Below are 25,808 nucleotides of genomic sequence, written 5' to 3'. Positions count from 1 at the left end.
GACCCATCCATTCATTACGAGTGCTGTTCTTTTTTGTTTGTTTCTTTGTTTCACGACAACTTGAACAGTGATGCATTTTCCATCAGTCGAGGCCTCGATTACCCGGACTGCAGGATGATTGTCGAACAGGCGTCTATAGCGAACTCCGATGTCAAACAGCGATAGGTACAGTCCTCAGCTCTACGCTTACAGGCAATACAGTTATTAAACTCTTCTTTGTCCATCACCAGCGTCTCGTCAGCTGAACATATTTGCTGCCAAAAAGAATAATGATAGTATCTACACCCCAGCCTTTTTCCCGCCAGCTTGTAGGTGAAGGGTAGAGTTTGAGTGTGTCTGCCACTAGTTTCGAGAGGTACTGTTAAAATTTTTCCCAGGGGTATAACACCAGTTGTATGGCATCGACAATCTTTGAACTGTATTGCGATTTTAAGCAGTCCTTGTGTAGTGCTATGCGTTTAGTTGAGTAATTTGGGCCAATCTTTATGATTCATTACGTAATTAGGACCTATCTCTACTTCAGTGTACCAACCAAAACATATTAAGTATACTAACCTAACATTCCACTCCTGCATCTGGGCAGCTTCCGTATGTTGGGGGGCTGCACTTGGGCTTTTTCTGTCCAGAAGGACCAGGGTTTGAGTTCAGGAAAGGGAACCGCCATTTTAATTTCCCGTCAGTTGTCAGGTGGGGAGGGGAGGGAGGGGGGGGATGGGACGTCATCACAGCCCTGGAATAAAGAAATTGCCACCAAAATTTGAAATTCCTGCCAATAGGGTAGGTGAGGGAGGGGGAGGAGGTGGGAACCCACGTGCTGGCTGAGGAAAAAGCATGACGTTATTTGGGGGTGGGGGTGGGCATGGTCGGGGGTGTTAATTAATTGATCAGTTTAATTAATCTGCATATCAGTTTGATATCAAAATTGCATCCGCGGTCTCATCTCCCTATTACTCCTCTACCAATTGGGCTACCCGTGCATGGCTCACTCCTCATTTTCACAGCATAACTTCCACCAGTACCTCATCTGCTGCATCGAAGTAAAGCTGTGGGAAGGGGTCGTGAATCGTAGTTGAGTAGCTCACTTGGTAGAGAACTTGCTCATGAAAGGCAAACGTCACGAGTTCGACTCTCGGTCCGGCACACAGTTTTTAATCTGCTAAGAAGTCTCATGTCAGTACACACTTCGCCGCACAGCGAAAATTCATTCTAGAAACAGTCACCCAGGCTGTGGCTAAACCATGTCTCCAAAATATCCTTTCTTCTGGGAGTACTAGTCCTTCAAGTTTCGCCGGACGGTACGAGATGAGGTACTGGCGGAATTAAAACTGTGATGATGGGTTGTGGGTCGTGCCCGTGTAGCATAATTCGTAGAGCACTTGGCTGCTAAAAGTAAAGGTCTCACTTTCGAGTTCCGATTTGGTACACAGTTTTAATCTGCTATGAACTTTTAGGTAAAATCTGTTAGCAGAGCCATATGCAAACAAGAAGTTACGGCCAACAAGTACAGCTATAGGTTAATACAATTAAAAGATAGTTCACCAACTTATTTCCAGTGCATTACAACCAGCATTAAGCTGTTAGCACAGTTCCCAAGCCATAATCCATGAGCAGTACGAATGGTCTGAAAGGACAGACAGCTCATTGCAGGGTATCACAGATGGGTTGGGATGCACAGGAAGTGTGTGTTTTACAGTGGATCACATATTTCAGACAAACAAACGATGCCTTACAATACAGAGAAACGAATTCAAATATAAACTCTGTTCGATCTTGGTATTATATAACGAATTTTACTAATAGTGTCTGGAGGAAGGAAGGAAGACGAGAACTGAATGTCTCACTGATGCCAACATCAGAGACATACATTCGGATAGAGCAAGGATACATAAGAATTTAGGCGTGGATTGGTTGCAGGAAACATCCCAACAACTACCTCGAACGATGTAGGAAAATAAGAGAAAGTCTGAGGCAGAAATGAACGAACAGGGACTTGAATTTCATCCTCCAGAATTTGACTCTGATGTATTAGCTATTGCCTCATCTGGCTTGGTGATAACACTTCGATGGTGAAGATATTACTTACTTGCAGTTGATAGGAGTTATGTTGGAACAGCTGATATATAAGTAATTCAAAAGAGTTTCTGGCGTAGAAAATTGGGTTCAAAGTGGTATGTTTGTCCGTACTTACAGGGCGTATAACAAACTGGACAAAATATTACACATTATACTAATAACGAGTAATGGACTCGTCCTTACTGATCTTAACTAGGCAAAGAAGAGAGTCCACAAATACCTTCGGGTATGTCACATCCAGCTGAAGCCCCTCATTAATGATTGCTACGTTTCACGTCCTGTTCCAAATAGTACCAAACATTGGTACCTATGGGCCTGAGATCAAATGATTTAAAGGTGTCGAGTGCACTGCAGAATGTGAAGTAAAATTACATGTGATAGAAAAATGTGAATTCATATTGTTGAATAGGGACACGAGTTACTATGGTTGAGGCTTGAGTTATCTGCTGTCAGAGAGACGAGGGACACGGTAGAAGGGAAATGCCCTGTGCACATGCGTAACATGAGCAGAGAAGTCCTAGCGGCAAACATCAATCGTCTGTTTGTTAGTGTGGTGAGAGGGCCAATGTTGGTAGATATGACTGTAGCACCGGCTTCAGCTGAAGTGTCTACAAACTGCTGTGACTTATCCTGGAGCCCGTACAGTAACTTGAAATGGTACTAATCCTGCTGATACAGAGAAAATTTGGAGGAATGTTTTACACTGGAGGTAGCAGAAAGTATTGTGTGTCGATCTCCAGAACAAAACTATACAGGAAATTATATGCTTCAAAAAACAGTATGGCAGTTCAGTTAAAATCACATGTCGCTATCAGACTTTAATCGGTTCGATAGTTGTGCTAAAGAAAATAATAAGCAGATGTACGAACTTGACCTATTATGTGCCCATCCCTGTTCTTGCCGCCCCAGGGTTCAAATGGTTCAAATGGCTCTGAGCACTATGGGACTTAACTTCTGAGGTCATCAGTCCCCTAGAACTTAAAACTACTTAAACATTGAGAAGATTGAGAAGGAAGAAAATCCATTTCTCAGTTTCTTGTTTACCATATGAAACGTCTTTTATTTGAGAAATATGAAGAACAGAGTATGAATGGAAAAACAGTTATAAGGATTGACTGAGGAATGAATGTGGAACAGATCACCAACATTAAAACTTTGATTACTTGTTTATGGAAGAATTTGTAAAAACTGATAAACTAATTTGTAATCAACTGAAAGAATTCGATAAGACGAGTCATTTTGATCCTGAGGAAGTGGAAAATTATCTTTCCAGTTTATGGATGGTTATCATCTCATTTTTGATTATTTAAGAAATTACAGCAAATGGCGGACAATTGATTTGAAAAGCTTTTTTCTCCTTTGACACTCTCTTAGTATGAGGATCAGCCAATATGAGCACAGCACTGTCGGCCGGGGTGGCCGAGCGGTTCTAGGCGCTACAGTCTGGAACCGCGTGACTGCTAGCGTCGCAGGTTCGAATCCTGCCTCGGGCATGGATGTGTGTGATGTCCTTAGATTAGTTAGGTTTAAGTAGTTCTAAGTTCTAGGGGACTGATGACCTTAGAAGTTAAGTCCCATAGTGCTCAGAGCCATTTGAACCAAGCACAGCACTGACCTACTTCCACCCTCACTTCACTCCTTCCCACCCATATCCTACTTTCACCCTCTCCCCTCAATCCAAGACGGCTACTTGTCCTAGGTTGTGGAACCAGAAGGTTCTTGGTTTGAGTACCATCATGATTAATTTTCTTAAAATTCACCTGTTTTCAGCTAGTTTCGACACACATCTTTACTGCAAACAATTACAGCCACCCCCATCCCTGTTCTTGCCGCCCCAGGGTTCAAATGGTTCAAATGGCTCTGAGCACTATGGGACTTAACTTCTGAGGTCATCAGTCCCCTAGAACTTAAAACTACTTAAACCTAACTAACCTAAGGACATCACACACATCCATGCCCGAGGCAGGATTCGAACCTGCGATCATAATGGTCGCGCGGTTCCAGACTGTTGCGCCTAGAACCGCTCAGCCACCCCGGCCGGCCCCCCGGGGTTCACCACCGCTGCTGCTGCTGCCGCAACCAGGGAGGAGGTTACATCGTGTATACAGTATGAGACTCATCAGTTAGCCCATACAGCTAGTACATTTCACAATACTGTTTACCGCTACATATAAACTGACTTCTATTGATTTGAACTGTGTTAATGTCGCTTAATAGCTGTAATTCTTCAGGCTTTCCCGGCGATGTAATGATATCTTGGGTTGTCGGATGTTCTGCTGGATATCGGCATCGTACTTGCAACGGGGACAGCTCCAGCACTCCACAAATAGAAAAACTGAAGGCGTGAACAGAGAGAACGACCCCTATACAGAGTTCCAGGCGCACCAGATCGAAGATGGAACGCATAGGGTCGGGTCTGACGGGCGCGCGGACCGCAGAGAGAACATCTAGAATCGCAGCGGACCGAAAATGGAACAGCAACGCTCCATCAGATCACAGTAAGCGGGAGAAGACCACAGGAGGAATGCCTGGTACCACAGACGGATTCCAAACTCACCAGACCGAAGATGGAAACCCAGGAGCGTGTCTGGCGAGTGCGGACCGGAAAGAGAACACCCAGGACTGCAGCGGACAGAAAAGGGAACGGCAATGCTCCAGAAGATCGCAGCGAGCGGGCGCGGACCGCAGAGGGGGCGCCTGGTGAAGGGGGAAGGACACAAGTACTGGACCAGGTCCACTCGAGGAGTAGTCTCAGGTCGCACCTGATGAAGGTAACGAGCTACGTTACCGAAATATCGTGCAAGTACGACGCTGATATCTGGCAGAACACCCGACAACCCAATATGTCGCTTAATAGCTATTAGAGACTGGAAGGTAATTACACAAGTTGAAAATGCTCAATGGGGTGGTATGGTGCTGTTCACTAAGATGAAATGGAGCCATCTCCATAGCAAGCTGAGTTGAATAACAGATCTTATGACGAAAGGTTGTCAAATTCAAAAATGGTTCAAATGGTTCTGAGCACTATGGGACTTAACATCTATGGTCATCAGTCCCCTAGAACTTAGAACTACTTAAACCTAACTAAGATAAGGATATCACACAACACCCAGTCATCACGAGGCAGAGAAAAAGACGACAGGCTATCACTCACTTCATATAATCATAAACATATGTTATTGTGGTCCGCCCCGATGTAAAGCATTTTTCTTTATTTTCTTCCCCCAGTTAGTTTCTGTGACGTACTGGTAAACTCGCTGGGTTTCTTTATTCTAAAACAAGCAAAAATTAGCATCGTTACGGAACATTGCCTAAAACGTTGCTACAAGCACTCTGATTGCTTCCAGATGCTGTATTGTGTGAATAGTTTTATAATAAATACTGTCGTGTATACAATTTTGGTGGATGGTAGGCTATAACGTAATTACGTCATGTGCTCACGTTAGCTGGTCGGCTTTTTGTTGCTCTAAAAACACAGGTAAACATAACTTATCTTAGCAGTAATTTAAAACGTAACCCATCTTGCGTTGATGTGTATCATGAGACGTATTACTTATCGCGAGAAGGTTTTGAAAGCCGTAGTGGGAGTTCATGTTTTTGCCTTCCACTATAGTGTTTTGTATGTAATAGTTTCTTTCTAACGGTAATTTACGTTGTAAATTGTTGCTGTGTTTCAAGATGTGTAGATAAGTTTCGATATTTGCGTGGTGGTGGTTTTCATTTATTGAGCGTTCAGCGAAAGTGGAATATCTGCTGTCGCTCTTCAGTGATCTCATGTGTTCTGTGTACCCTGTTCGGAATCCCGGGTTGTTTATCCTTTGTACTGGGATTGATAAGAGTTGCATGTGAGTTGGTATACTGCTATATTGCAGTATATGTCTGCAGTTCTTTTGTCTTCTCTTAGTGTTTGTTGTACTGTGTTGTTTGTTCTGAACGCTACAGGGATCTGCTGTTCCTTCACTATATTTCCAATTTTATGAACTATTTATTATATGTTAGTGTGTTCCATTTGTCTATTTTCCTGATGTTTAGTGATCTGCTGTGTTGTCTGTGCATTCAGATCCTTTGGTTGTGCACTTGTATGGCTGGTCACTTTATTTTTTATTTCCATCTTGTTATTGAGCTCTCCGGTTTGTATTTATTTTTAACAGCGATTTTTTTTGATGATATTCAGTTTGTTTGTGTAGTTTTGAGGTTTAGGACATGTTTGTGTAACATGTGAGCATGTGTGTGAAACTGGCCTGGTTATGAGCTGCCAGCCGGCCGAAGTGGCCGTGCGGTTAAAGGCGCTGCAGTCTGGAACCGCAAGACCGATACGGTCGCAGGTTCGAATCCTGCCTCGGGCATGGATGTTTGTGATGTCCTTAGGTTTAACTAGTTCTAAGTTCTAGGGGACTAATGACCTCAGCAGTTGAGTCCAATAGTGCTCAGAGCCATTTGCACCATATGAGCTGCCAGGTGGTCGGATGTGCTATCGATAACAGAACTTGTGGATGTAGGTTTTTTTTTGTAGATGGAAAATCCACATACGTACAGCGCCATGTTGAATTGTGTATCTGGTGGGGGGACGTCACTTTCAGCAACTCCTGTAATGTATTTTATTTCTCAACCATAAAGATGGGTCATGTACCAATTTTCGAATCCTCTTTTATTAAAATCTTCATGACACTTTCCCTGCGTCCCTTACAAGTGGGACATCCTGTACAATTCGCTGTTTATGGATTATTTGCCTTGGTGTGTCTATGAAAACATTGACGAAGCCCCCCCCCCCCCGCCCCCCCCCCGAATCCCACGCAAAAAGAACGGCAGCATATCAACGTCGGTTATAAGCTCGAGTTTGACACCTGTGGTTTTGAGCATCTCATCACTTGGTAACACAGTTGCGGTGTAGTAGTAGGCAGCTCCCATCTTGTATGTTGCCAATCATACGCTTCACTGACGGGACGTATATGTCTATATCCGAGAACAACCTTGCGTATTTCCCTAAGTTAGAGATATTACATTCCTACCAAATACACATTGTGCTCACATACTGCATCTGTTATCGATATTGCCTGTAAGTTTACTGGAGAATGCAGATATATCAAATAGTGTGCTTTTGTAGGAGTTTTACAAAGGAATATCCTGGTCTTTGTAAAAGAGCTGGAACTTAGAATCACTGGTATGTGCACCTCATGAGAGCGAAGCATATCCTCTTGAGGCAGAGTTCCAGCAAGTTCCCCGAAGCAGTGCCTGCATGAGTATTCACAAATGGTTGGTTGGTTGTGTTGGGGGAAGGAGACCAGACAGCGAGGGTCATCGGTCTCATCGGATTAGGGAAGGACAGGGAAGGAAGTCGGCCCGTGCCCTTTGAAAGGAACCATCCCGGCATTCTGCCTGGAGCGATTCTAGGGAAATCACGGAAAACCTAAATCAGGATGGCGGACGCGGGATTGAACCGTCGTCCTCCCGAATGCGAGTCCAGTGTCTAACCACTGCGCCACCTCGCTCGGTTTATTCATAAATCCAGGAAGCACAGCATTATATACTCAGCAGCCTTCTTCAAAGCCAGAATATATTTCTCTTTGCTCTCAGGTAGGACACGAACCTGGTCATTGCTTGGATCAAAACCAGACAAGTGTTCAAAGAGGAAATGAGCTTCGTATCAGCTCCAGTTGTGGGGGAAAAATAAAAAACGAGCACGTGACGTGGGACCTTGCATGAATTGTGTGCTGCAGTGCGAAATTTTTCCGTTAGATGACAACGATCCATACGTGGTTTTTTACCTGCATTTATTAATGTCAGCTGAAATACAGCTCTCAACAGCTTTATCCTACATCGATTTAACTTCGTATCACGTAGTTAAAGGAATGACGGTGTACTTACTCTGATTTACTTCCTCTGCAAGTGCTTGAAGCTTTTGCAGCATCTTTTCCATCATATAATTTAAAATAATTACGATTAGTGTCATGTGAACGTACAATCTGATACGCTGAAGTAAATGGTACGTATCATTCTGTGAGAGTTGTATGTGACGCGGGGGGTGGGGGTGGGGGGTCACCCTCACACGCCGCCACAGGAATGAGATCTTCAGAGTCAGCATACATTACAGACAGTACTCGCTCCTTGTGTAGGAAAATCTTGAACTTGAAGAACTTCCGCATCTCAGTAGGCAACTCTACATGTACTGGATCCTGAGTAGAGCAGTCCCTCATGTGCTGTGTCAATTGATTACAGGTATGGAAGGGATCCAGACTGCTAGAACAAGTATGTCAGCTGGGCTGAAAGAAGGTGGGACATATTTTTGATCCACCTGTAATGTTGTTTAGAGTCATGAGAGATGAGCAACAAAGCAGCATGTTTTTTGCTATGACCTGGGGACTGGGAAAAGTGAAGTGGCCTGACAATTTTATGCTCAGTCTTCTTCTCAGACTAGCCTTTGTCCAGGCTGAATATATGTACTGAAATGCAGGGATTCTACCTCTCAAAGTGGGCAACGTTCTAGAGATGACAGGTACTTACTTTCCGTGTCCGGAACTAGACTTCAGACTTCCAAAAATCAGCAGCCAATATGGCCTTGTCATTTGCCTCCCATAAGTCATTCATTGTGCAGGGCTGGTCTAAATATGGACAGATAAGCAGGTGTTGAGGATCCTGGACAGAGCCACACAGACAGTGTTCTCATTCTCTTTTAGGAAACCCCATTGCTGCAGGTTTGTCTTGCACTTTGGCACTTGTACCCTCATACGGTTTAGGGTTCTCCAGACTGTGTATGGTAGGTCTCCACCAGGCGCCAGTTCCTCTTTTACATCTTTATGGGAGTTTCTCAGGTCGATTTACCACCTTTTCAAACGATTATCTGCAGCCGACCCTTCCAGGGCTCGGGTACGTGACAGGAAACTCTTCCTCGAACAAAGCCGTCGGTCAGCAGGCGGGTGACGCATGTCCTTTTCTTGCTTAGTTTTTTCGGCTTCGGCAGCGATGTCACGTCGTATGTTGGGCGGTGCGATCCCCATGATTAAGTACATCTTGTGCACTGGGGTTGGCCTCAAGCATCCGGCAACAATCCGCGCCATTTTATTCACCGCGACATCAACTTTCCTCGCGCGTGTTGATGCAGACCATACTGGAGCAGCGTATTCCGCGACTGACACACTGAGCGCTAGGGCTGAAGTTCTCAGGACTTTTGGGTTTGCACCCCAGGATCCGCTGGTTAGTTTCCTGATGTTGTTTCTAGGTGAGACTTTTTCCCTTGTGGCATTACATTGATGTTTATAGGTCAGTGTGCGATCCAACGTGACACCAAGTTATTTGGGCGTTTTACAATGCTCGAGACGTTCACCTCTCCATATTACATTTAGTTCACGATTTGCCTCCCTGTTCTTTAAATGGAATGCACAGACCTGCATCGTGGAAGGTTTCGGCCTTAGGTGGTTTGCCTCATAATACTGGGAGAGAGCTTCCAAGGTACTGGTTAATTTCTCCTCTACATCCATAAAATTGTTACCTTGGGCTGCAACTGCAGTGTCATCGGCATACATAAATTGGCGCGTGATGTTTGGCACTGGTTGGTCACTTGTATATATGTTATACAGAGCTGGGGCGAGGACGCTTCCCTCAGGTAGGCCATTCCTCTGATTTCTCCACCTGCTCTTCTTGCCCTGGAGACAGACGAAAAATCTCCTATTATGCAGGAAAGTACCTATCAGTGATGTTAAATGGTAATCTCTTATCACATTATATACTTTCCTAAGGAGCCTTCGATGGTTTACAGTATCATATGCGGCTGAAAGGTCTATGAATGCCACTCCCGTGATCTCTTTCCTCTCAAACCCATCCTCGATATGTTGGGTCAGGTTCAGGACTTCACCGCAGCACGATTTGCCCGGTCGGAAACCTGCCTGCTGTGGGATGATCTGTTGTTCCAAGACGCTTTCTATGCGACTTAGCGTCAGGCGCTCCAAGATCTTAAAAAAGTGACATACAAGAGACACAGGTCGGAAGTTTTTTGGATCATCAGAGTCCTTTCCTGGTTTCAGAAGTGCAACCACTCGGGCTTTCCTCCACATCTTTGGAATATGGAGCCTTTCTACACAGGCGTTTATCAAATCTAGCAGCCACTGTAGGGTTTTACTGCCAAAGTTTTTAATTTGCTCGACTCTAAGTTCATCGATACCAGGAGCTCTGTTAATCTTCAAGCTGGAAATGGCTGCAGTAAGTTCTGACATTGTAAATGGTGCCTTGAGGTGATGATTTTCCTCTGCCGGATCACTTGCTAATGGTTCCTGGTACTTTCTGCCGTGGGTTTTGCCATTCATAAGGAGTGTAGTGGCGACTTGGTCTGCCGTGACGTTAGTAAATTTATCATTTGACTTTATGGCGTCACCGTTAAGGTTCTTTAACAGTTTCCAAGCCCGCCTACTGTTCACTGTTAGAAGTGTCTCATCATCAAATGGGTCGTTATCGAAGAGCTTCTGGTATCTTTCCAGTAGTGGCTTTGCGTCCTCAGACAGTCCCGTATTATACTGTGTTCTGCATCCTCGCGGTATTGTTTTCCTAGACACCTTCTGAACGAGTTTGACAAAAGAGTCGTACATCTCAGGTTGTGGGGGGATTTTTGTTATTTCTACATCAATGAGCTCTCTAAATTGCTTCCAAGTGGCCTTTTTTAAAATTGAACCTTCTTTTGAAAGGAACTTGTTCAGGCTTAACAACTGCAATGACCGTGCAAATTATGGACCGATGCTGCGTATGGGGAATTGGCTCCCCAATCAGTTTTCCACATTGGCCAGCGAGTTTCTTGCTAACAAGGATGTTATCGGGATTGTACTCTTTCTTCCATCTTCCACTATTAAAGGAGCTAGGCAGTTTCGGGTCATGTATGATCATTAGATCGTGTACCTCAGCCCAGGTCTCTAGTTCCACTCCGCTACTGTTAGTTTCTTTATAGCCCCATGTAGTGCTCTGACAGTTGAAATCGCCCAATACAAGATTAAAGTCTTGGTAACTGAAAATGCCAGGCTCAGTGAAGACAAAATCTGATTCTGGGGGTTTGTACACAGAGGTAACGTTATATTGCTGAGTTCGAACGGTTAATATCTCAATGTCTTGCCTGTCGGTCAGTGATGCAGAAGTGACTCCAATTCCTGGCCTGGCGAAGATGGCACTACCGTACCGTTCATGTGATCTCTCTTAGATCATCTTCATTCCATCTATTTTGGGTGTGGGTCTTGTACTGTCCCGATGAATTTCTTGAATCAGGAGGAAGTCACATTGATATTCTTTACACAAGTCAGATAATAAAACTTCTTTGTCTCTCGATATTCCTTCAAAGAGATGACAGGTAATTCAGTCCCATCATGATTATAATAAGTATAAACATCAAACATGTAATATTTACTCGTACTTTGTGCATCTTCCTTGAAATTTTATCACAAGCCAGAAGAGACCAAACAAAGCAAGTGTTGTTAGGATTTGCAACATTGATAATACCCTGCTTATTAGCTATATCTTCTGGAAGAGGAATGTAGGAAAAATCTCTATGTAATGGATCATGGACACACATACGAGAGTGAAGCCACAGAAGCCTATTTAGGGGTTTCCTTACTCTCTTTCTTCAGAGAGTCTCGTCTGTTTTCTAGTTTTGACGTATTTCTCTTGTCGCTCAACCAGTGGTGTGCCCTGCGGTATCGCTCCAATTTGGCTCCATTAGCGTATAGGAGCTGCAGCACGATGCCATGTTTTGTGACAGCGAACTTACAGTTTAGTGTTCCATTCTGTTTTACGGCAGGATATCATGGATCATCGAGGACCTTCGAAATTGCCTGTTTCCAAACACGTTGTACTTCCACGGGACGCTGCAGAAGAAGTACAATCTGAACTTATTAGGGCTATTCCAATGAACCCAAATATCTCCAAGGAAAAGAGGAAAGCACTAAAGAAGCTCCAAAATGACTCCGAGACAGTCATTCTCCCAGCAGGCAAAGGAAATTGCATGGTGCCACTAGCAAGTATACAAGGAAAGAAAAAAGAAGCTAATAGAGGACGACTCTTACGCGACGAAAAATGAAGTGGACAGGAAGACCATCGTGCTTCTTCAACACACATTCCTAGACAAGAAGATAGTGAAGAGACTTCGTCGACAAGCAGCTGCACCAGCTAGATTTTATGGGATAACTAAAGTCCACATGAAAGGAATGCTACTCTGCCCAATTGTTAGCAATATTGGTACACCAACATATGAATTGGCAAAACAACTGAAGGCAATGATCAGTCCCTTTGCAGGCAAGTGTCAGCACCACATACAGAATTTGTAACATTTCATTCCGCAGTTCCACAACTTCCAACTGGGCCAAGAAGGCTTCATGGTGAGCTGTGACGTATCTCTCTTCACAACGGTACTTCTAAGAGACATCCTAAGTCTCATAGCATAAAAATTTGGACCAGCGCTAACAGAACTATTTGAACTCATGATTAAGTGAATCTACTTTCTATTCGACAGAAATTACTATGAACAAACAGGTGGCGTAGGGTTGGCTGCCCGCTATCACCTGTGGTTACCAATATGTTTATAGAGGCGTTTGAAGAAGAAGCCTTGGAGTCAGTAGTCTACAAGCCCTCATGCTTTTTTCGATACGTGGGCGATACGTTTGTAATCTGGCCGCTCGTACGACATAACCCACAAGACTTACTGCAACATTTAAATTCGCTGCACCAGGACATCAAATTCACGATATAGATAGGACAAAATAACCAACTTCCATTTCTAGATGTACACGTCAAGCGAAGACCAGATGGAATACTAGGGAACGGCATCTAGTGCAAACTTACACATATAGATTTGTAATTGCATGCCTCTAGCTGTCATGCTCCCTTCACAACGGGAAGGTGTCCTAAGCAACTGTAACTGAGTCCTTGGCAGTTGCAGCGGGCTGGGGGCGGCAGCTTCCCGGCTTACCTCAACTAGTAAGGTTGATTTTGTAAACGTCTCTATGGAAATGCCTGAATGTTGTCACAGCTCTGCAGATGCTACTGTTTTCTTCTGCAGACGTTAGTGCTTCACAGTTGAAAGCTGGCAACAGCACACCGAGCTGTCAGGGGTCCTTCCTTCACTGGTTCAACTATAGTGCACAGAGCAGGCGAAATCTGAGAGCATGACAGTCTACCAGCCGAATTGAAGCACCTGCAGGCCGTGTTCCATATGAATGGTTAGAGTCATTGCCGAATACAGCGTGCCTTAAGGCCAAAGAAGCTAAAACAACAGCCTGCTAACGTCGAAGAGAAACCTTAACTCGAAGAAAATCATCAGCAAAAATCGGAAGAATATTCCGGAAAAATAACACCAAATTCGTGGTGGGATCATGCAAGGGGGAAAATGTATGTTGGCCAGACTATCCCGACGGCACAGGAAAGATACACTGTGCACTAATGACAGACAGACAACAAACAGCCGATAAAGCTCGCTGTGACAGAGCTCTGCATCTCCCATGGACATGCCATGAATTACGATGACATCTAGTTGTAGCAGCAGTGCAGTACCTTCTGGGATTGTATTGTAAAAGAGGGGGCACAGATCCGACAACATGATGAACTAATAAATAAAGACAGCCGCTTTGAATTAAGCAATGCCTGTGACCCATCCTTGAGCATGGTCAAAGCACAGCGGCAGTTTACATGGAAATTCGCTCCGTCATGGTATCTGAAGAGGATCAGGACGCATTATCGGCACACAGAGACCTGCGGCCGACGCCGGCCGCGGCGCGACTGAGGACATTGGATCGAAGCCCTGTCACGCTTCCCCCACCACCGTACCAAGTCCGCGCCCATAGTCGGTCGACTGAAGGCTACCGGCGGGAGGTTTTAAAGGTGGCACCGCCCAGCAGAAAAAAACATTCGCTGAGTGGCAATCTGGTGACGGTGACAACGAAGGCACCACTCGGCACTCCCCTAGCAGCTTGCGTCGGACATGGATATAGGTGCGACAGTCGTCCCGCAACCGGGAGGCTCGTCGACTGCGTTCCTACACAACACAGAGAACGTGAGCAGGGAGCCCTCAGCTCCAAGCATATCGTCATCACCATCATCATCATCACCATCACCAAATGTCCCTCCCATCACTCTATCCCCCACAACACTCCGCCAACCCATCAGAGCCCTTCCTGCTCCATCCAACTCCCTCTCGAAAGGACAGCAACCGTCAATGCCCCCACCAGGCCTGAAAGGTACATTCTCCCAAAAACGACGCCTTCACCAAGACGACATACGTCAGACAGGGGGCAGGCACCCAGACAGCAATCGCTAGACAGAAAAAAAGGCTCCCTCAAAAGAAATAGGCGTGATAGGGAATCGGACGAGATAGCCGCAGGCGTGCTAAGAAATATGCGGTCGGAAGACTCACTAGAAAAGTCCCCCGCTGCCAAGCGAGGCGCTCAAGAAACAAATGGTTCAAATGGCTCTGAGCACTATGGAACTTAACTTCTGAGGTCATCAGTCCCCTAGAACTTAGAACTACTTAAACCTAACTAACCTAAGGACATCACACTAATCCATGCCCGAGGCAGGATTCGAACCTGCGACCGTAGTAGTCGCGCGGTTCCGAACTGAAGCGCCTAGAACAGCTCGGCCACCGCCGCTCAAGAAGCAGCTCTCACAAAAGCACTCTTGGACATACCGATTGTAGATGACACAGTCCCAGAGGCTAACATCAGCCTACCATTCGACAGCGAGCAAGCCAACGAGCAGGGCGACGAGTCGCCCTTCGAAATGACCAGAAAAACGGCTCGCCGGGCGTCACATCCAGGAACAACCCGCACCCACCTCCCTACAGCAAACAGGTTTGACGCAACTGCGTCATCCCCCGTACCGGCAATAGTCGGGCCAACACGTCCACCTCCACCAGCCAAAAAGTTTAAAATCCCACTCATAGTCGCAGAATTCCCGAACACATACTCGGACTTCTATAACACCATCAAACAGGCTCTGGGAAACAGAGACTTCCAAGCGAAGTCAGGGGGGGGGGGGGGGGGGGAGATAAGATTAAAATCACCCTGTCAAACACCGAAAACTATCTCACTGTCGAAAACGTTCTGAAAGAGCAGAACATACCTCACTACACGTTTAGTATAATCACAGAAAAATACCACTAAAGGCAGTCTTCAGAGGAATAGCCATCAAAACAGCCACAGAAGACATAAAAAAAGACCTCATGTCCCAAGGCTTTGAAGTACGCTTCGTTGGGCTACTCAAAAAACCAGGGAGAAGGAAAATAATGCCACTCTTCCTAGCGACACTCCCTGACACCCTTCAGAATAGGAGAATCTTTCAAGTCACGAGAGTAATGGCTCTAGACGTGACCCTAGAGCCACTCAGACAAAAAACAGGCCTCAGGCAGTGCTACAATTGCCAAGGGCTTCCACATGTCGCAAAAGATTGCGACCTGCCCCCCCCCCCCCCCCCAAATGCGTATGCTGTGCAGAACAACACACCTCACGAGACTGCCCCACGAAAGAAATGGAGGAAAAAGTGAAATGGGTCAATTGTAAACAAACAGGACAGCCCGCTAGCTACCGAGGCTGCGAGTTAATAAAACGAGCAACAGAACGCATGAGAGGAAAAAAGCAACAAAACATCCATAAACCAAACAACCGAGCGGTACACTCGCAAACCAGGATGGGGAACAACACAGCTAGGCAGGCACCAACTAGGCAAGCTCCCTCTACCACCACAAATACACCAGCACGGAACAATGGCAGGGAATCACCGACCTACGCTGAAATAGTGTCCCCAAGAGCCAGAACCGATCCGCCAGGAAAGGTCAACAGACCAGGCGACAAGCACCACTCCACGTTCCCTGCGTCTGAACCAGTACGCCAGTCTAAGGACGCAGAAGGCATGCAAGCACGACCGCCCGGGAACGACATAGTTTGTACCCGCAACAAACAGCCGCAGTCGATCCTGCAGCATGCAGTAGCCATCCCAACTTCCAAAAGGACACGCAGGTTGCACAGCTGGCCAGTTCAATGAACACAATCATGTCAGCTGTCACCAAGACTCTTGACATGATGCAGGTACTAGCAAATCAACTTGCGCAGATTTCAGCCTCTATGGCAGTCATGTCTTCGTACTTCGCTGCGACAACCCCAGTAAACACCACCTCCCACAAACATGAATAGAACACACATTCAAGGCCTAACCTTTTGCATGTTCAATGCAAACGGTCTCACTCATCAGGTTCAGGAATTCAGGAAGACGAAGACATCGACGTATGTTTGGTATCGGAAACTCACCTGAAGCCAGGCATTAAAGCCTCGGTGCTAAACTACTCTAGCTACCGACAAGATAGGCCATCGGCAGGAGGCGGGGTAGCCATCTTCGTAAAAACAAGAATCCCCACCACCAAGTCCACCTCCCAGACACTCAGCTAGAGTCAGTTGCCATAGAGATAGCAACGGCCACAGGGCCACTGACCACTATACCAGTATGTAACAAACCCTCCCAGAGCATAAGAGATGAAGATATTGCGGCACTGGGTCAGCTAAGAGGCAAACTCCTCATTGGAGGAGACCTCAATGCTAAACACCCGGACTGGCACTCCAGAACAACCAACAGAGCCGCCGCCAGCTCCGCCGACTTGCGGGCACACGCAACTTCTATGTGTGGGCTCCAGAGGAACCCATACATTTCCCTCTCAACGGAAATCGTGCGGACGTCCTAGACATAGCCATTACAAAGAGGGTGCCAGATTTTGTGGCCGCGAGTTCACTCAACAGAATGTCATCAGACCACAATCCAGTCGTCCTCGAACGCGACTTAGGCGAATGGCTACCCATAATGCAGCGCCAATACTCATACAAACACGCCAACTGGCCATGGACATTGCCGACACCCCGCCTCCCACAGCAGAAACTACAGAACAGGCGCTGAATCACCTCACCGGAACGATCCTACAAGCAACTCAGGAAGCCACACCCAGGCCTTCAGAAAGCGACCTCCCCTCTAAACAGCTTCCACCGCACCTGCTTGCTCAGATTGGGGAAAAAAAACAAGATCGCGAAGGAATGGAAATTAACAAGAAACCCAAGCACCGGAAGACTGCCTAACAGGCTCCAGAGAGAGCTGAAAGCAGCCCTCATAGAACACAGAAACCAGGAATGGTCCGCCCGTTTCTCCACTCTTAAAGTGGAAGACAACAGCCTTTGGTAGGTAACCAAACAGTTTACCAAAAGACGCACAAAAATGCCCCCTCTGCACGGTGAGCGAGGCCTCGCGTTCAGTGCTGCTGACAAGGCTAACGCGCTCGCGGACATCTTCGAAAAACAATTCCAACCGGAAAAGTCAGTGGATAGGGAATACGACGCCATCATCAGCAGGCAGTCGGCCGCCTTCCTTGCAGCAGAAGACGATGAAGATGCCGCGCTACCGCTCTTCACCGCAGAAGACGTAGTAGCAGTCATAAGATGGCTACCAACTAGCAAGGCGCCTGGCCACGATAAAGTCACAAACGAGCTGTTGAAACAACTGCCCACGGTAGCGAATATGCACATCGCGAACATCTTCAATGAGATCACGTGATCACGCAAGTACCCTAAGAAATGGAAACATGCAGAAGTGATCGCGATGGCGAAACCAGGCAAATATCAAATCTTTCTGCAACATTACAGTCCAATAAGTTTGCTACCATCACTAAGCAAACTATACGAAAGCCTCCTGCTTCTCCCCATACAGTAGCACATAGCAGAAGAGCAGATACTCCCCAGGGCGCAGTTTGGCTTTCAGAGAGGCCATGCTGCCCCACAACAACTAATGAGCGTGACAGAGGCCGTCACCCAAGCCCTTGACCGCAGAGGCTGCTGTCGAATGACCCTACTAGTCGTAGCTAAAGCTTTTGACATGGTCTGGGACGATGGACTATTATATAAACTGTACACGCAGGGCTTCCCAGGGTGCATAGTAAAACACATAAAAAGCTACCTGTCAGGCAGACGTTCCGCAGTGAAGGTAGACAACACACACTCAAGAAAAAGATGCATCCGAGCAGGAGTACCCTAAGGTAGCGTCATAGGACCTATCCTATACGATCTATACACAGCGGACACCCCCACCGAACCGGCAGTAGAAACAGTGCAGTATGCTGATGACACTGCCTTTTTCGCACAGAGCTCAAACAGGAACCTAGTACAAAACGTCCTTGACAAAAAAAAAAAAAAAAAAAAAAATGGCTCTGAGCACTATGGGACTTAACTGCTGTGGTCATCAGTCCCCTAGAACTTAGAACTACTTAAACCTAACTAACCTAAGGACATCACACACATCCATGCCCGAAGCAGGATTCGAACCTGCGACCGTAGCGGTCGCGCGGTTCCAGACTGTAGCGCCTAGAACCGCTCGGCCACTCTGGCCGGTTCATCCTTGACAAAACAGACAGATGGCTATGGAATGGCGCATAACATTGAACAGTGAAAAAACTCAAGCAATTATGTTTACGCACAGAAAAGGGAAGAGACCTCCACGCCGCTGCCCACACCCCACCCTCCATCTCCACAGGCGCAACGTAGAGTGGCGGCCCGACGTAGACACACAGAAGCCCTGAGGGCAAAAGCAAGTCAAAGGCTCCACGTACTTCACCTCATTCTAAACAGAGAGAGCAGCCTAGCAGCGAACGTAGGGGTTAGGGTGTACTGCAGTCTAGTGCACTATATCCTCGAATATGCCTGTCCTGTATGGGGCTACGCTGCAAAAACCCCATCAAAAGATTGCAAGCAATACTTAACAGGGCCTTGAAAATAGCCATACATGTAGACTCCCGTTTCCCCTCGGCAGACTTGCACGCTGCTGTCAATACAGAACCTCTTAAAACAAGGTTTAAAAATCTAGCCCAAGCATTCTACGATAGAGCTAGGCAATCCCTGAACGCGCTGGTAAGTTCCCTTGGTAACTACAACCCAAGACAATTCAGTATCGAAACGCCCATATCCCTACTCACATGAAAATTCACAAACCCACTACCTAATCCCAGATAAACCCAGGAAAATAAAACACTTCTCTCACAAACCAGAGGACCCCACAAAAAAGCCATGACCATTACCCCTCCACTCCAAAAGGCAAAAGTAAATGTCGCAAAAACAAAACACTTCACCAATTCAGCCTTCAAGTAAAGCTTATAGTCAGAGAGAGAGAGAGAGAGAGCAGAAGAAAACAATCATCAGGATCGCCTGAAGAGGGCAAGAAGTCGGCTTACCCAAAATCACGCCTTCTGGAGAATGCCACCTAGTTGAAGAGCAAGACATATTCAGAATTTTACTACGCCGGGAAAACCTAAAATCGTGCGTTGACGTGGGTTCAGGAACAGAATCTGACTTTGACACCCAACCGAATTGTCGATCTAGGCATGAAAGATCATATTTGCAAGTGTGCTCAAAGTTAGTGTAAGTGGTAATTCTGTGGCGTGACATACCTAGGGCTCATTATCATACTTATCGGTATGGGCTGATGAGCTGTTGCTGTCAGATTATTATAATAGCCCACTCCAAAGGTGGAAGTAGACGCCGTAGATGATTTGGGTGTGAGCTCTGCCTCTGACACCAGCAATGGGCCTGATGCGGGCCCTGGCGCTTCGACATTTGAAGTGTCAGTTGCAGAGTCTGCCAACAGTCCCCCATCTCATCATCAAGTATTTCTAGGATAAAAAAAAGAAACCAAGAGATAACCATCATGTAAGCGTCACTTTTGTTTTTAGCAACGACATATATAGACAAACATGTATTCATCGTGGGTTTAATGCGGTGGCTCTGCAGCCCCCATCCTTCGTCCTGATGGTATTGGATCACCCACAAAAAAGTGCTGTATTAGTGTATATTCTGAGTTAAATACATATGTATAGGATAATGTAATGCTTACTCACTAGTACTTTCTGACTAAAAACTTTAGTGGATCAGGACCTTAACCTCAGAGGTGCGTTTGATTGGAACAAAACAGAACGTACAATTAAAATTTGAGCAATTTATGAGTATTTAATTGAATAAACACATATTTACACCAAAACTTAAAACCATTAAAATGGCTTTTAGAGAATCATCTTACTCCAGGTGGAAGCTCCTACTTCTTTTTCCGTGCTTGCGAGTTAGATTTGTGATTTGTGTTTCTAAACTCTGCGCCATGAAAAACACAATATATAATTTCTGTTAACACAAACATGTTTCGACACTTATATATCATGTTTTGAGGGTCTCGATTTATGTATGTAAAATATCATCAGAAAAACAGCCATTAACTTTGTACGATATTTTACAGAAATAAGTTGAGGCCCTCAGAAGATGGCACATAGATATCGAAGCACAATGAAATATATTGCATTTGGGATAAGGCGGAGTTTAAAAACCCAAAAGGAAACCATTCTTTGTTTACAAGAAATGTCAATAATTTAACGATTGTTTGTTTGCTAAAGCGCTCCCCTTGCTGCCTTTGCAGAATAGCAAACCGTAAGCCTTTTTTCTTTGCAATTAAACAACATCTAACATCAATAAGACAATACTTAAACTTTTCAAAACTGTAATGCTTGGATAAAATTTTTACTAGCCTTAAAAGAATGGGCAAGATAACTTTAACAACTACTTGTGAACGTCAGCCACTAGCTGCCTCAGTAAAACAAACAACTTTAACAACTTTCTTCAAAACTGAATGATCCCTCAGAAAATAGTTTAGACAATTATTTCTTTGTCAATGATCGAGTAAGCACTTCCTCCGTATATCACTGCTATTTCAGTCTGAGCAATCTGTTGATACAGTGAAAACATATTGAGTACAGTTACTAAACAACTCGGGTACTTAATAGGTCCACCGCCACTTCACATTTCCGCTGCCTTGTCTGGTAGTCGAGTAGCCGTCCCATATCTGCTGCTTATACTTCAATTCGACAGTTCACCCTGCTTGTTCGTGCATTCAACAGGGCCCAGGACTGCTCCCCGGATTCCTGATAAGCTGCTGTGATAAAAATCGCTCAGGAAGCCGCACGGAGCGTGGCGGACTTCGATGCGTCTCGGAGCAGCCTTCAGAAGCCGCAGGTAAGCTTTCCAATCTTGACTTCAACGGCCACGTTGTAGCTACGGTGTCCAGTCCACAATACTACCTGGTCGCACCTGCACTGATCGTCTAAAAGCACTTCTCTTTTCAGCCTCCCACCACTCACTGTTCAAGGCAACACACTATCTCTGTCCACGCTAATACTTAGTCAATCAATGTATAACACTAACGTGCCGTGAAACACGCTAATGCTACCCTCTGACAGAATTTAAAAGTTTGACCGCGCTTACGTCTAATGGACAAAGGTATCGGACTATAGTTTCGAATTTGGTGAAATTAACAGAAAAACAAAACGGACTTTAATATTGGGAGTTACTGAAAGTGGTAAAATCATAAATTAATGAAAAAAATGAACGGCCGCCAGCCCAATTAGGCACATTAATTTGGAAATATATATTTGAGAAAATTGAGTATTAGTTATTGAAGTTATTTTTGTTGAGATTTCCCTTTAAATAGCAAACAGTATACAAACTGACACAGTGCACTCTGTACTGGGTGTAGCAGCAGTTACCAATAACATAAAAATGGTTCAAATGGCTCTGAGCACTATGGGACTTAACATCTGAGGTCATCAGTCCCCTAGAACTTAGAACTACTTAAACCTAACTAACCTAAAGACATCACACACATCCATGACAGAGGCAGGATTCGAACCTGCGACCGTTGCGGTCGCGCGGTTCCAGACTGAAGCAACTAGAACCGCTCGGCAACAACGGCCGGCACAGTTACCAATAACATACACACCAGTAAATTATGGGGAGTAGATTTGCACCAAGCTCATACTAATGACAGCCACACTCAAGAGCATTACTTAATCAAATACTGAAATGTCACTGCATGAAGTGCAGAACTAAATTTGGACATGAGGGGTTTCTATCTTTCCTGACATGAAAAACACAAATAAATATGAATAACATCATAAATACACTGTTGAAGCTCCTCTACATATAGCAGTTTTCCGTAGTAATAGCAATAGTTCAATTTTTTTCTTAATATGGAGGACATAATTGGGTCCCAGAAACTAGTATAGTTTCTCTAGTCAAAACTCTTTGATTATTACAATAGTAAAGGCTAACTCTAAAAGCTATCATTCACTTCACTTGGAGGAGTTCATAAATTACTTTGCAAGACAATGAAATACCACACTGGGCTTAATTAACTTCAAAAAAAGGAACCATTCATGATAAAAACCAAAACCACACTATTTTTTTGAAAATGAGCGTAACTTCACTTCTAACATTACTATCGTAAATCTGTTCATTAAAGATTTGTATGTATTTGCCTTTTAATAACCTGTGAAGCAGGTATTCTAGACAATAATATTTACAAAATCTTGCACTGTAATCCTACAAAAGTATATTTTATAACAAACTAAGGATACTTCAGCAAAAACCTATCCAACTTCACTTTTGTGGTTTTAGCTTTAACTTTTACTACTCCTTTTACTTCAGACAAAAAATGTCTTTTAAATACATGAATTCAAGAATTGTTCATTTAAATCAGGATACTCGGCTTTAGTAGCACTTAGGCGAGGACTCTGTGTAGGTTCGTGATCAAGATTGAAATTATGGATCCGGACACGAATTTAGGTTTTATATGGTTATTATTGAAACAACACACAAATTAACTGGTCCATACCCATATACATTACTTAACTGAATGTGTGAAGTTTGTGAAGCAGTGGTGAAGATTGCTGGCAGGCGACATGGTGGATAACTGTACTCACGGCTCTTGATGTACGAATGCTCTATAAAATCTCTTCTTGGCGTCGGATTTTCAACATATCACAGTCATTCATTATTCCGAGAATACCAAATAGTAGCCAGATCCACATCCGAGGCAAATCCTTTGTAATGCAGCTTTCAGTTGTCTCTCTGAGCACCGTCGAAATGTACCATGCTAAGGCTAGCCACATACTGCCTGCCGTTCACACAAAGGAGCCGCTCAGTTTGACAGCCAAACCCACCTTTTAGAACGCGCAATGACACTTCCGTTGCGGATTGACTTCCCTACAGCGTTTACATGTTACAAATACAAGTACCCTAAGGATGAACTAGCTTTTAACAACATTTTCTTTATATAAACATATTCATATTATAATAATTTACCATTTCAACAACGGCTGAAAGCAAGGGGAAACTACAGCCGTAATTTTTCCCGAGGACATGCAGCTTTACTGTATGATTAAATGATGATGGCGTCCTCTTGGGTAAAATATTCCGGAGGTAAAATAGTCCCCCATTCGGATCTCCGGGCGGGGACTACTCAAGAGGACGTCGTTATCAGGAGAAAGAAAACTGGCATTCTACGGATCGGAGCGTGGAATGTCAGATCCCTTAATCGGGCAGGTAGGTTAGAAAATTTAAAAAGGGAAATGGATAGGTTAAAGTTAGATATAGTGGGAATTAGTGAAGTTCGGTGGCAGGAGGAACAAGACTTTTGGTCAGGTGATTACAGGGTTATAAATACAAAATCAAATAGGGGTAATGCAGGAGTAGGTTTAATAATGAATAAAAAAATAGGAGTGCGGGTTAGCTACTACAAACAGCATAGTGAACGCATTATTGTGGCCAAGATAGACACAAAGCCCATGCCTACTACAGTAGTACAAGTTTATATGCCAACTAGCTCTGCAGATGATGAAGAAATTGATGAAATGTATGACGAGATAAAAGAAATTATTCAGGTAGTGAAGGGAGACGAAAATTTAATAGTCATGGGTGACTGGAATTCGTCAGTAGGAAAAGGGAGAGAAGGAAACATAGTAGGTGAATATGGATTGGGGGGAAGAAATGAAAGAGGAAGCCGCCTTGTAGAATTTTGCACAGAGCATAACTTAATCATAGCTAACACTTGGTTCAAGAATCATAAAAGAAGGTTGTATACCTGGAAGAATCCTGGAGATACTAATAGGTATCAGATAGATTATACAATGGTAAGACAGAGATTTAGGAACCAGGTTTTAAATTGTAAGACATTTCCAGGGGCAGATGTGGATTCTGACCACAATCTATTGGTTATGAGCTGCAGATTGAAACTGAAGAAACTGCAAAAAGGTGGGAATTTAAGGAGATGGGACCTGGATAAACTGAAAGAACCAGAGGTTGTAGAGAGTTTCAGGGAGAGCATAAGGGAACAATTGACAGGAATGGGGGAAAGAAATACAGTAGAAGAAGAATGGGTAGCTCTGAGGGATGAAGTAGTGAAGGCAGCAGAGGATCAAGTAGGTAAAAAGACGAGGGCTAATAGAAATCCTTGGGTAACAGAAGATATATTGAATTTAATTGATGAAAGGAGAAAATATAAAAATGCAGTAAATGAAGCAGGCAAAAGGGAATACAAACGTCTCAAAAATGAGATCGACAGGAAGTGCAAAATGGCTAAGCAGGGATGGCTAGAGGACAAATGTAAGGATGTAGAGGCTTGTCTCACTACGGGTAAGATATATACTGCCTACAGGAAAATTAAAGAGACCTTTGGAGAGAAGAGAACCACTTGTATGAATATCAAGAGCTCAGATGGCAACCCAGTTCTAAGCAAAGAAGGGAAGGCAGAAAGGTGGAAGGAGTATATAGAGGGTTTATACAAGGGCGATGTACTTGAGGACAGTATTATGGAAATGGAAGGGGATGTAGATGAAGATGAAATGGGAGATAAGATACTGCGTGAAGAGTTTGACAGAGCACTGAAAGACCTGAGTCGAAACAAGGCCCCGGGAGTAGACAACATTCCATTAGAATTACTGATGGCCTTGGGAGAGCCAGTCATGACAAAACTCTACCGTCTGGTGAGCAAGATGTATGAGACAGGCGAAATACCCACAGACTTCAAGAAGAATATAATAATTCCAATCCCAAAGAAAGCAGGTGTTGACAGATGTGAAAATTACCGAACTATCAGTTTAATAAGTCACAGCTGCAAAATACTAACGCGAATTCTTTACAGACGAATGGAAAAACTGGTAGAAGCGGACCTCGGGGAAGATCAGTTTGGATTCCGTAGAAATGTTGGAACACGTGAGGCAATACTAACCTTACGACTTATCTTAGAAGAAAGATTAAGAAAAGGCAAACCTACGTTTCTAGAATTTGTAGACTTAGAGAAAGCTTTTGACAACGTTAACTGGAATACTCTCTTTCAAATTCTGAAGGTGGCAGGGGTAAAATACAGAGAGCGAAAGGCTATTTACAATTTGTACAGAAACCAGATGGCAGTTATAAGAGTCGAGGGGCATGAAAGGGAAGCAGTGGTTGGGAAAGGAGTGAGACAGGGTTGTAGCCTCTCCCCGATGTTATTCAATCTGTATATTGAGCAAGCAGTAAAGGAAACAAAAGAAATATTCGGAGTAGGTATTAAAATTCATGGAGAAGAAGTAAAAACTTTGAGGTTTGCCGATGACATTGTAATTCTGTCAGAGACAGCAAAGGACTTGGAAGAGCAGTTGAACGGAATGGACAGTATCTTGAAAGGAGGATATAAGATGAACATCAACAAAAGCAAAACGAGGATAATGGAATGTAGTCAAATTAAATCGGGTGATGCTGAGGGGATTAGATTAGGAAATGAGACACTTAAAGTAGTAAAGGAGTTTTGCTATTTAGGGAGTAAAATAACTGATGATGGTCGAAGTAGAGAGGATATAAAATGTAGACTGGCAATGGCAAGGAAATCGTTTCTGA

This window comes from Schistocerca nitens, chromosome 5 (assembly GCF_023898315.1).
Source record: "Schistocerca nitens isolate TAMUIC-IGC-003100 chromosome 5, iqSchNite1.1, whole genome shotgun sequence".
Taxonomy (NCBI): Eukaryota; Metazoa; Arthropoda; class Insecta; order Orthoptera; family Acrididae; genus Schistocerca; species Schistocerca nitens.
This window is presented reverse-complemented; position numbering follows the sequence as displayed.